Source organism: Pinus tabuliformis, chromosome 8 (genome assembly GCF_031772625.1).
Source record: "Pinus tabuliformis cultivar Carrire ecotype Pingquan chromosome 8, CPIR1, whole genome shotgun sequence".
Taxonomy (NCBI): domain Eukaryota; kingdom Viridiplantae; phylum Streptophyta; class Pinopsida; order Pinales; family Pinaceae; genus Pinus; species Pinus tabuliformis.
The window spans coordinates 1,883,761,011-1,883,774,240 of NC_142294.1; the positions used below are offsets into that span (position 1 = coordinate 1,883,761,011).

Consider the following 13,230-nt stretch of genomic DNA (forward strand, 5'->3'; position numbering starts at 1 on the left):
CATTCATTCTAAGTGTGTTCAAGCGAAAACCTGGAGATGAAACTTATGAAACTCTTTAGGTTTCTATTGTTGTCAGTATTGATATGAAGGTGGGAAAAAAATATTTACCTTGTTATTAGCCTCAAGTTCCATACATGAGTCATTACCATATGGAAAAACCATGGGTCTAAATGATGGATCAATTTAAATTAATTTGAGCATGAATGAAATATAACTATATGGTGAAGACTATAGGTGTGATCATGCCAATAAGAATGTGAGGGAGGCACCAAAGGTGTATGCCCCCTTCCCCTCCCTTGGTTCAACACAGATGTATATTCCTCATATAAAATATAAAGATATTTTCCATATAAAAATCGATATATAATATTTTAAATATTAAATTCAACATAATAAATTTACTTAAAATATATTAGAATATAATATAAAATTGATTTTACTTGGCTAATTTTTTTTATGAGTCGACATTATTTAAATATTTTGTATAATTATTAATTTTTGTTTATTTTCAGATTTTTTATTTTGACCAAGATGAACAAGATTTTTAATTTTGATGATGAACAAATAACTTTACACATCATTCTGAACTCTTTCCCTTTTCTCACACAAAAAAAACATATTACGGCCATCATATTTTCCTCAAAAGCTAAATTTGGTAAAACTTTCAAACGCAAAGAGGGTAAAACCCAAGCTTTTTAAACACAAACTTTTGAATCCAACATGCTAACCTAAATATCCTTTAGCCTCATATCAACCCCAATTATTTGGCTGTCCTGAGCTCAGGTCATATTATGTTCATATCCAACGAATAATGGAAGGTTTTGTGACAGGCAGAATACAATATTACCAAACTGCTGGGGAGGGCTAGCTGTAGCGAACCCTTTTGTATCTCTTTTCACACAGTTCCTGCTATTGCACGGCGTGCTCCCCTAATCTTCATCACTTTCATAATCTGAATCGGTGTCAGACTGAGGGGACTCCAATAAGTATTTTTGTGTGTTGAAGAAGCTCCTTGAGTCCGAATCTAGAGCTTCGCCAAAACAGATAGGGAGCGATTTGAGCTTCCGACAATTCCACAGGTTGAGTTTTTGCAAAGAAGAGCTCAATGATTCACAACCTTTTGGCCACCGCCTTAGATTACCAATTATCTAATTTCAATATTTTTAAACGTGTAGGCTGTGAAATGAATCCTGTTAATTGCTTCATAGCTGTGCAATGTGAGAGAGTTAGTTCTCTCAAATTCTCTCTTAAATGTTTGTCAATCTTAAGGTGCATTTTACTGGCCTGTTCCGTTATTTATTCGTATTTTCTTTATTTAACCATTAAATATTAATATTTTAAAATTTTATTTTGATTTTGATTTTACTTATTTTTTTAAATCATTAATTTAATGATTGATTTAATAGTTCTCTTTTAGCCGTTAACGTTTACAGATGTTTATTCATGTTTTGTTTTACTTTGGTGTCATTATATATAGTTACAATTTATGTAATTTTAAAGTTTTTATCAATTATAATTACACTATTCCAGTAAAGTTTTCAAGTATTTTGGTTAAGTTTATTAATTGTAATGTATTTTGAAGAGTAAGGATTGATTTCAACTTTTTAATTTGATAAGTTGGGGTCAAAGATGATCATATAAATAATAAAACAAGTTTGAACTCATTTTTAAATAGGAATTTGGGATGATTCTAAAAAGTCAAATAATAATAATATACAAGACAAGTAAGAAGAATAGAGCTCTCCAACAAGTAAGTTAACCCCAAAAGAAAGCACAAACCAAATTGAGTTTAGATTCAAGTATGAACTAAATTGAAAGCATCACGCCCATGGTAACCACACATTAAGATTTCCATATCCAACTACAAAATATATTTGTTTTCTAATCAAATTAATAGATAGACCCAAAAGTGAGATCTATCACCAACACTAAATAAACTTACATAAAACCAATGACCCATGGCTATGGACATATCGTTTGAATCTTAACCTAAAGCTTTAGGGTATTCAACTTTAAGCTTTAATGTGTACAATACAAGATTACATAGTGTGAGTGAAGATGGAGAAGATTTTTGCTTATATTGAAATTTCAACATTATTGGGGCATTATGTGCTTATCTTGGCATTAAGATTTTTTGTTCCTATTAATTAAACAATATAATTTATATCTATTTATGTTAATTAAAATGTGGAAACCCATCTCTTCTAAAATCGATTATCTATTATTGTTCTTTAGAATGCACTTCAAAACAATAATATTTAGTAGTAAAACAATATTTACATATTATTTAACATGCTAATCATCTTAGAAACATCTTCATGGGGAGAATTAACATAAATACTATACAAACATAAATATAGTTATTTATATCATATTATGTCTACATTTTGTTTTAAATTGTAATTTTATTTATGTAGTTTAACTAATATACGACATGTCCTTTTTTGTGCAATTTTTCTGGTTAATTTTAGCCAAAATTTAGTAAAGAAATTTAAAATTTATAAGTTTAAGTAGTTTTATCTGCAAAGTTTGAGTGCATCAAGAGTTTTTTAAGATGTTGAATCTATTTATGCAAATCAAAATTGCATTTTAAATAACAAGAAATCATGATCTTGCTCCAAATTGTATTGTCATATTTCGACCAAGAAATCCATTTCATCTATTAATTAGACTACACCATTTTATTTTCCTTAGGAAAGTGGTTCTTTTGTCCATGTGTGCACCTAAAAGTGTTTTTTTCACACTTTTGGAGAGGTCATTTGACTTTCTTGGTTAGATGTTAGAGTAAAGTGGACAAAGAGACATTAATTGCACCTAAATGAAGCATCCCAAGCACATTATAAATGGAATGTTGCACTTCTAAAGCAAATTGGCCCTCTTATATGTTTGATTTCACTTCACTAGTTGTTGGGGGTTTTATGACTAATTTGTGTACCTGGACAATCATTCCTATGCTTCATGAAAGTGCTTTTACATAAGGTATGGGCATGGCCATTCAGACGTATTTTGAAGGTCATTGAGCATTATTTGATGTTTTTATGAAGTTATTTTTTAGGAGCTCCCCCTTTGGAAAACTTTACCACCTGTTTTATGAGGGTTTCAAGCATGTAAAAGCATCACTTAATTGTATTTTGACTCATTCTTCAAGTTTTGTGGATGAAAGTTTACTTTTAAGTGATTCCTCATGCTATATGTAAGGAATAAAGAATGACAAGGAGTTGTGATCTTGATTCCCATGTCCATAAATAAACGCATTCCTCTCATTCCAATTTGTTGTATATTGTCGGAGAACATTTTTGAAGTAATTAATAGAAGATATTTATTTGGTGTTTTGGTGTCAACACTCTTAAGCTCTCTCCATCTTGGCTATTTTCACAGTTCATTGAAGATATTGTTTTGGATGATTCAAGACTTCTTCTAGCTAGAAAAATTGAACCATTAGGGAGCAACATTGTGTCACTGATAATGAGGACATCTAGGGTATTTTACTCACACCTTATACTTATTTGGTGCAATAAGTTCTTACTCTCTTGTTTCTCTTACCTTTATGCTCCTTAATAAGGGTTGTGATATTCTTTTCCATTCCATTGTTGATTTTGTTGGTAAAGGCTATTACTTTTGAGGAAACCCTTCTTGTAGGGCCTTAGTTTTCATAATTTATCTGGATTAGACAAGAGATTATTTGGCCCATTTACACTCTAATCCATATGCATAAAAATACCAACTTTAGAGGGGTATATTACTTGAATTCATAAGCCCTATGTGGAGATAAATCATTTAATCTTACTCCCAACAACTAACCAAAAATTCCCTAGAACCCTTAATTTTTTCTTTGTCTTATAAAACATAAAAATATATAAAATATATTATTCAAATATATTTATATATTTTCTAGAACAAAGTTCATTGATTGTATTCTTAATATAGACATTTTTGTCTAAAAGTTTATGATTAATTATTCATTTAAAACCATAATTGGCAAAGTGACCCCATAGCTTTATGTAAAAATTTAGGGTTTAATCCATAAAGGGCATTCTAATATCCTAATGTTACCCTGGATTATTATTCAAAAATTTCTAACACCTTCTAACAGTGAAATTTGTCTCCTCTACGATTTACATTCCATGCTTTTCAATGTGGAGATATTCAAATTATTGAAATATTTTTTTAAAAATATAAGAACTATATATTCTGCTCATAGTCAAAAGTGAATATAAATAACTTTTAGTTACTTTATCCTTCTTTAAAGTTAATATAAAATTATGTTAATTTTCCTAATATATTATTTATGGCTAAGAGCCAGAGTAAAATATTTTTACCAGATCTCTCTTATACCAAAACATGTATATTTAGAGAGTCCAACGTTTGTTTTTATTTAGACAATATTTCATTTTATTTAAAAACACACATGTGAATTCCATGTTAAGAATGAGAAGAATCAACATTGACAAGTTGTAAAAGGAGCATTTGGACCAAATAATGTTAAGATTTCCCAAAATATATCATTGTCATAATATTGAAGAGTTTATTTGTCATGACATTCTTCATTTATCTACTATAACCTTATAAACTCATTGTCCACAAATTTATTTATGTTAAATGATTTTTAGAAAATGTATGTTTATCAATTTTGTTTAATTAAAAAATGATATTTATTAAAATGATTTGGATAAAATTGAGATGAAATTATTTTATTACTGGAATTCAAAAGTATATTAGATATAGTTTGGCAAAATAATTGTTATCCACCTCAATTAAACATAAAAAACCGTAATACCTTAATAAATTTGTTATAATACCATTAAAAAATACAACTTTTATATTTTTATATGTTTAATCATTCAACAAATATTGTTATAATACAATTAAAAATTACCACTTTTATATTTTTATATGTTTAATCATTTAACTGGTGTAAAGTAGGCCCTTAATCGTAGCAAACTCAGTCTCCAACATCCTTCCCGTTATAAGACAGCAAGAGCACGGAAAGTGGGAAAGAAACACAGAGAGAGACGGCATCAAAAATCATGCCGGAAATTCAAAGAGATAAAGAAGAATTGCACTTCTCACAGCTATTCCCAAACCAAACAGAGATTATGGTCCGAGAAGAGCAGGACAAAAAGCAGGTCTAATTAGCGGCGCCTAATTATTTGCTCTACTCTAAACAAGACTCTGACAAATTAGCGGCAGAGATTACTTAATCGTCCGCAGTCAAATTAGCGGCAGAACCTAATTATTCGTCCGCAGTACGATTTAAATCGGTGGAGAAGGTCAAGAGATTTGCAGTTATTTCTATTACATTGGATTTTCATCATACGTTTGATTATTATGTTTCTACTTTGCTTCGTATTTTCATCTATCACTTGGGTTGCTCTGGTTCCACTATAATCCAAAAGTTTTCATAGGCATAAATCTTTCACGTCATTTGATTGTGTCTATTGCCATTGAAAATTTCACCTTTTACATTAATGATTCTTGATATATTAAGAAACATTAAGAGAATCTCCGAAGGCAATGATACAATTTTCGCTAAAACTGTAAACAAACTAATTATATTTCAGCAGACTAAATTTATTAAAAACAATTTATTAGGTTATAAGTTATGTTTTTTTTGTTTTTTCTTCGTCAGGAAGAAAAAAGCTATATTATATTATCAAAGGAAAATATACAAAATAGTTGACATACATATCATCATTCACGGGATGTATTAGAAACATAGTTCTCCCCATCTCACACTAGGAGAAAAAGTGTACCATATGACTGAAACATACATAACCTAGCGAAGAAGATCATAGCATCCTAGGTGCCTAGATTTTCTAATATTCAGAGCTAAAGGGGAGAAACCCCATTTTGTTGGAAATATGCAGAAGGTAGATCTTCCCATTGTCACATATGGATATCAGAACAACAAGTCAAGTGACATATACAAAATTTTATAGAAAAAAATGGGGGAGGTTCAGATTTAACCCGGAAATAGGAAGTCCTCCATATCAAAAGTGTTGTTCTCCCAGGTGATCTCCAAATACCATTTACCTGTCACTCTCTGCAATCATTTTTTGGATAATCTATCTGCTTCCTTGCTATGGCTCCTACTAATATGCTAGATTGTGGACCCTTCATGAAGTTACCAAAAAAGATCAATCCACTCCAGCCATCCTTGTAACATAGGAGTGTTAATGGAGGCTTTTCCCAAGACCTGGTCAATAATGATCTTCGAGTCTCCATATATGTGCAAATAGGGAATATCAAGGAAACTGTTGAACCATAAGAGGCCCCATAGTATTGCTTCATCCTTGGTGTTGGTGCCAAGTCCTCCATTCCAAAAGACCTTGTAGGATAGATCAGTAGATATAGTCATCAAAAAACCACATGCACGGGAATTTCTTTGTGCAACACCGTCAAACAATCTCATCAGATACAGAAACTGTGTATATATCTGCATGTGTGGATTGTTACAAGAAAGTGGGGGTTGTGAAGAGTATACAGTGAGATTAGATATGATTCTATCAATAACCAAATAGAAATCATCCGGTGAGTTCTGAAAAAGATACTTGTTCCGCCAGTTCTAGATGGCCCATAAGAGGAATAGTGGGATGGCTCTCTAGGAGGATTTCTGAGTACTCCACCATTTTAGGGAGTCCTTGATGGAAGTATGTTGGATATACTGGAAACCAATAATAGCTGACAACTTCCTCCATACCTGAACAGTATACTGACAATGCAAGAAAATATGATTGTTGTTTTCGGTGTCTCTTTTGCAAATAGAGCATATACCCGGACCATGCCAATGCCTTTTCTGTAGATTCTCCCAGCTCAGATTCCTATTATGGTAGACCAGCCATGAGAAGATGATAATTTTATTTGGAATCTTAGTTTTATAAAAGGCAAATAGGAATTGGTGTTCCTCCTGACTAGCAGCCATTCTGGAAAGAGTTGAATATGTGTCACCCACAATGATATTGTCAGCCGCCATCTTTCCCTTCCAAGTGATTGAATCCTAGGTTCGTGTAAGACAAATGCCAATGTGTTTTATAGCAGCAATAATCTTGTTCCATTCCAGTGCCATATGACCATTGAAACTGAGAGTATGAGCTTCTTTCCAAATGGGAAGTGGACCATGCCAATCATTTATGACTTGACCCTAGAAATAAACTCCATGTCCATTAAGGTGGTGTTTGATGTTCGCAGAGATGGAGCATTCCTCTCCAGCACCTAGGATTGGGTCAATTCCAATAAGGATACAATTTTCCTGATTGAAATTTCCATGCAAGTTGTTGAAAAAATATTTTTTCCATTTTCCGAAAGCTTTGCCAAATAGTTGATCCCGCGAGTGGTGCCCTTTCTGTACCAAAACCTGAAATCTTTATCCTTGAGGTACTTAAGCTGTATGATCTTACTCCATGTACTAGGTCCAAATAAACCCCTCCAAAGGGATTTCATCAACAACGTTCCACCAAATCTACAAAGGTCCATGATACCCCAACCACCCATATCCTTGGGGAAAGTGATGTTGGATAGTTTGATCAAGTGACATTTTTTCCTTTCATGGTTCCCCCTAGATAAAATTTTCCATTAAGCGGTTTAGATCTTTAACAATGGATGCAGGGATGCAGTATAAATGAGCCCAATAAATCCCCATCTGGGACAAAACTGCTTGGGTGAGAACAACCCGCCCCCCCAAAGAAAGGCACCTGAACTCCCACCCAGATATCCTTTTGAAAAAACGGTCAGCAATCCATTGCCAATCAGCAATTTTGTAGCAACAGGGTTTGATACGATATCCTAGATATTTCATTCCATTTTGCATGGTTGAATCGTAAATAATAAAGGTAAAAAGTTACAATCTATTTCTATATAATTTGCAATTAATTTGTGGAGAATTTTTTTAATGGATAAAATTATTTGTATCATAAATAGATAATAAATCAAATTAAATGTAAATTTTCTGATTTATTTAATATAATATTGTAAAAAAAACTATTTTCTATTGGAAATAAGCATAGCTATATAAGGCAAAAAAAAACTTGAATAATTAAAATACACAGATATTTTAGTTGTAAGAACAATAAAAAAACTGGAAATTTTTTATTCTTATTAACTTCACAGAATAAATGTGGAGGATCCTTGTTCATTTGATGTAGGGACATCCTTCCTTGTCGCATTTGTATTTCTAAGCAAATTGGATATGCTTGGTCTCAATTCCCTAGCAGTGGTTGCATTTGTCGCCAATTCCTCTCTAATATTCTCCAAGATTCTTGCCACAGCTCTCATAGTTGGTCTTTCTTCTAGTGAGTATTTTGAACAAAGCAAACCAACATGTAGCAAAGAAATTATGCATGTGTATACATTTTTTTTTACAAATTCAGTGTCATACACCTCTTGAAAAAGATCACTGTCAATTACTTCCTTCAGTCTATTTGGGAATACGAAGTTCACCCGATTGTGCAAGTTTAAGTCTCCAACAAACATGTTGCTAGTTGGTTGTTTTCTAGTAAACATTTCTAACAAAAGAATGCCATAGCTATAAACATCCCCTTGGGTGGAAACTCTCCCACTCAATCCATACTCTACAACAAAGTAAACCTTCATTAAATTTTATTTGACCAATCCATACAAATATTGTTTTGGAAAAGTAAAAGTAAAATATATGTTTAAAAAGGCATACCTGGGGCAATGTAGCCAATTGATCCTCTTAAAGCAAATGATGAAGCATGTGAATTAGCAGAGCTTTCACCAGTTAATCTTGCAATACCAAAATCTGTCACATAGTCTAACATATATTCATCCAAAAGTACATTGTTGGGTTTTATATCACAATGCACTACTTGCACAAAATAATCATGATGAAGATACTCCATGGCATGGGCCACATCTATGCCAATGTCTAATCCGGCTTTCAATCCCAATTCACATACATCCTGACCATTGTTTCCATCTCTTTCAGGATACAAATGCTTATCCTGACCATTGTTTCCATCCATTTCAGGATATAAATGCTTATTCTGACCATTGTTTCCATCTCTTTCAGGATACAAATGCTTCTCTAAGCTTCCATTAGACATAAATTCAAACACTAAACCTTTGAAATGGAGATTGGAGCATGAGGTTATGATTTTCACTAGATTATGATGCCGAACCTTTTGCAAGACATTGCATTCTACCTTAAAACTCTTGACTCCTTGGTTGTTTTGCAATTGGAGAACCTTCATAGCAACAACTATGCCATCACTCAAAATTCCTTTATATATTGACCCAAAGTTACTTGTTCCCAACAAGTTGGCCTCAGCGAAGCCATTGGTTGCTATGTGAAGCTCTTGATATGAGATCCTTCGAAGCTCTAACTTTTGGAAAATATCCCTTGTGACATCAATGTTTTGTATATGCATATTCCTTCTCCATAGGAATCTTTAAAAAATGCAACATAGTATAAAAATAATGGTTTCACTCACAGGCAATAATACTCTTTTCACAATTGTATGATGGCCTCTTGGTGCTAGACAAGCAAATAAGTGAAATTCTTGTGGTCCACAGAGATATGGATTTCCTTGGAAGGACATGACAATTGAATGATTTGCAAAAAATCCTTCTTTTGGAATTTCACCAATGAGCTTGTTAAAGGACAAATTCAAATATTGAAGCATTTTTAATTTGATGAGAGTAGTTGGTATTGTACCCGACAAGAGTTGGAAGAGAGATCTAGGCTTAGAAGACTTTGTAAATTTTCAAGTGAATCTGGAATAGATCCTTGGAAGAAGTTTTGAGATAAATTCAACCAATATAGTTCAACACAACTTCCAAGTGTACTTGCAATGATTCCATCAAGTAATTGCCAGATATGTCTATAGCTTGAACCATTGCAAGTTTACTAATCCCTCTAGGCAAAGAGCCTTCTAAGAAATTGCATGACAAATTAAATAGAAATTTAGATTATAAAGTCCATCAATTTCTCTTGGTATCCTTCCGGTGAGCATATTGTGAGACAAGTCAAGCAATTCGAACTTTGTACAATTTCCTAAGTTGGAAGGTATGCTTCCTGATAATTAATTGTGATGAAGGAGGATATCTCTTAGTTTTTTAAGGGATGCAAGGGAATTGGGAATCTTTCCAGAGAGAATGCTTCTACTAACATCCAAGAGACCTAGTCAACGTAATTGTTGAAAGTCATTAGGTATGTTTCCCTCTAATTTGTTGTTTACTAAATATAACCTTTCTAAATTTTTAAGGTTTCTTAAAGATGGAATGTTTCCACCTAAATGATTGTTAGATAAATCTAGAAATGTTAGGTTGCTAAGGTTTCCTATTTGTGGAGGTATGTTTCATGTGAATGACAAGTAAGACAATTTGGGAGAAAGTTTTCCTATGGGGGCAAGGCACCACTTAGTTTATTGTCACCTAACTTTATTTCCTTTAAATGTGAACAATTGGTAAGAGCAGCAAAAAAGGGCATGGTGGTAGCACTACCACTACTAAGTTGATTAAAGTGCAACCATAAGTTCTCAAGAAGAGATAGCTTACCCAACTCTATAGGGACATTCCACTAAGTTGATTTCCCCATAAATAAATTGTACTTAAGTTAACCATTTTTGACAAACAAGAGGGACTATTGCCAGTGAATTTATTTTGATAAATTAAGAAGTTGGTCAATGTAGAAATATTAAACAAGGAAGTGGCAATGGATCTTGATAATTTATTCTCACAAAGATAAAGAAATTGCAAATTGGTGAATAGTCCCAATTCTTGTGGAATGCTTCATGTGAGCTTGTTAGTACAGATGTCCAAATGAATTAAACTCGAGATATTTAACAAAAAAGTTGAAATCGCCCCTCACATTCCAAAGTGTCCCAAATAGATTAACAAACACAATTACGATACACTGACACCAACTATAGCAAAATCTCAATTATGATGAATGACGCCAACCATGTTATTTGCCATTATATAAAAATAATAAAAATTAGACTGCTCACTAATTAGAAAGGAAATATTTAGAACCTGATAATTCATTGTCAAAGAGATCTAGACTGCTGACTAATTAAAAAGGAAATATTTGGAACCTGATAATTCATCGTCAAAGAGATCAAGTATTTGCAGGTTGGTGAGTAGTTCCAATTCCTGTGGAATGCTCCCAATAAACATGTTTCTGGCCATGTCCAAGTCAATTAAACTCGAGATATTTGATAAAGATGTAGGAATAGCTCCTGAAAATGCAAATTTTGAACAAATAAGTTAGCAAACCCAATTATGAACCCATTATGGCAAATGGCAGTAAGCATTAACAAAAAATCCAATTATTATGATCTGAAACTAATCATGTCGTTTTCTACAATATAAATAACAATCCAGAATTTGGCCTGCTTAAAACTCAAAGAGGGAATATTAGTACCCGATAATTCATTGCCACCGACATAAAGCCTTTGCAAGCTGGTGAGTAGTCCCAATTCTTGTGACAATGTCCAGCTTAGTTAAAGTCGAGATATTTGACAATAGTGTATGAATGGCTTTTAATAATGCAATTTATACAAAAGTAGGTTAGCAAACTCAATTACGGTGGTATTGCGATAATCATAGCAGGATCTAATTACATGAAATTACACCAACCATAAACCATATTGCTTTCTGCAGCAAAGAAAATAATCTAAGAATTACGCCTGCTCATTAGTCGAAGAGGAAGGGGATATTTAACACCTGATAATTCATTCTCCCAGAGGTAAAGTATTTGCAGGTTGGTGAGCAGTCCCAGTTCTGGTGGAATGCTCCCTGTGAGCTTGTTTGCCGCAATACCCAACTGAGTTAAACTCGAAATGTTTGATAAAAATGTGGGAATGGTCCCTGGCAGTGGAAAGAGTGCGCAATTTGGGTAGCAAGCCTAATTATGGTGGAATGGCACCAGACAACATTGTATTTTACAATATAAAATATAATCTACCCTGGAAAATCAATATGAAAAATAATGAATACTGAAAAAAATGGTACCTGTGAGGTCGTTGTACCCCAAGTAAAGCTGCTGTAAATGTTTGAGGAAGGTGAACTCTCTAGGGATATTTCCTTGCAATAGATTGTTGCGCAACCAGAGGCTTCTCAAACGAAAGAGGCGTCCCAGTTGTGGTGGAATATGACCATGGAGAGCATTGGCACTGAGATTAAGCGTATGGAGAAATGACAAATTGCCCGAGGGAAGGAGATATGGAGCCGCTCAGATCCATGCCACTTAGGTCCAGAGAGACCACACTGTCCTCGTGCCTGCGACTGCACGTAACGGCAGTCCAGTTGCACAGGTGGACTGCAGGACTCCAGTTGGCCATGGAAGCATGAGGATCATTGGTAATATCGTTCTTGAATGACAAGAGCCATTTCCGATCGTCATGAAATTTGTGCGCAGAGAAGGAGAAGGAAAAAGAGCATACGAAGAGGAAAAACAAGATAGGGAAAGGAAAATGAAAACATAGAAACGCCATGGTGGTTGAAATGCAGAGACGAGGAGAGTAGAAGAGCAGAAGTGCAGTGGTGTGTAGGTGGCTTCTCACATGGTATTTATAGACGGAAAGCAATAGTCGTAGAGAGAGGAAAATCCTGCATTGTCGTAAGACGGAGAGGAGATCGGAAGTCCAGATATGCGAGGGAAAAATATAAGACAATGAGAATCATACAGACCGGAGCACCTCAAAAAGCTGGAAATGTAACAATTTTTGTTTTTGCTAGATTTTTTGGCGAAAATCACATGAGAAACTATTTGTTTTGTTTACTCATTTGGAACCAATCAGTGTGGTTGGTTCTAAAAAATCGTTTATCATGTAATTTTCGCCAAAAAATCTGTGGCAAACTTGTTATTGGAGTTTGCCTTATAGATCACAGAAGCCTCAGCTCTACAATTTTTGTTTTATTATTTTTATATTATAATATTTTTACCGGCATATTTTGATAAAAAACTGAAAATGTAATAATTTATATTTTATTATTTTTATATTAAATATTTATATGGCCTTGTTTCTGATTTTGGTCAAAAAGCTGAAAATTTAATAATTAATATTTTATTATAAATAAAAATTTAATAATAATTGGGGTGAGACAGACCAGAGAAGATGATAAGTGGACATAATTAGGGTAGGCCCTTAATCGTACCAAACTCTCTTTTCGAAGTTAGAAGCCAGAAAGAGATATGATAATTATTCGTCCACAGTCAAAGATACGAGTCAAGATATGCCACGCCACTTTTTCTGCTGTACGATTTAA

General features: G+C 33.4%; 1 long non-coding RNA gene across 3 annotated transcripts in view; it reads right to left on the reverse strand.

Moving 5' to 3' along the window:
* The window catches only part of LOC149243921 (uncharacterized), a 109,856-nt gene extending 97,242 nt beyond the window's left edge, over window positions 1-12,614 (reverse strand). The window contains exons 1-4 of one of the 3 annotated variants that reach the window (XR_016246715.1): window positions 11,974-12,614; window positions 11,686-11,829; window positions 11,384-11,498; window positions 11,055-11,198 (exon numbers count right to left, since the gene is read on the reverse strand). This is a non-coding gene — a long non-coding RNA (uncharacterized LOC149243921). Of the gene's footprint in view, window positions 1-11,054; window positions 11,199-11,383; window positions 11,499-11,685; window positions 11,867-11,973 lie in introns of all 3 variants that reach the window. The other 2 variants (XR_016246716.1, XR_016246714.1) reach the window with 2 other exon arrangements.
* Window positions 12,615-13,230: the final 616 nt, after the last annotated feature.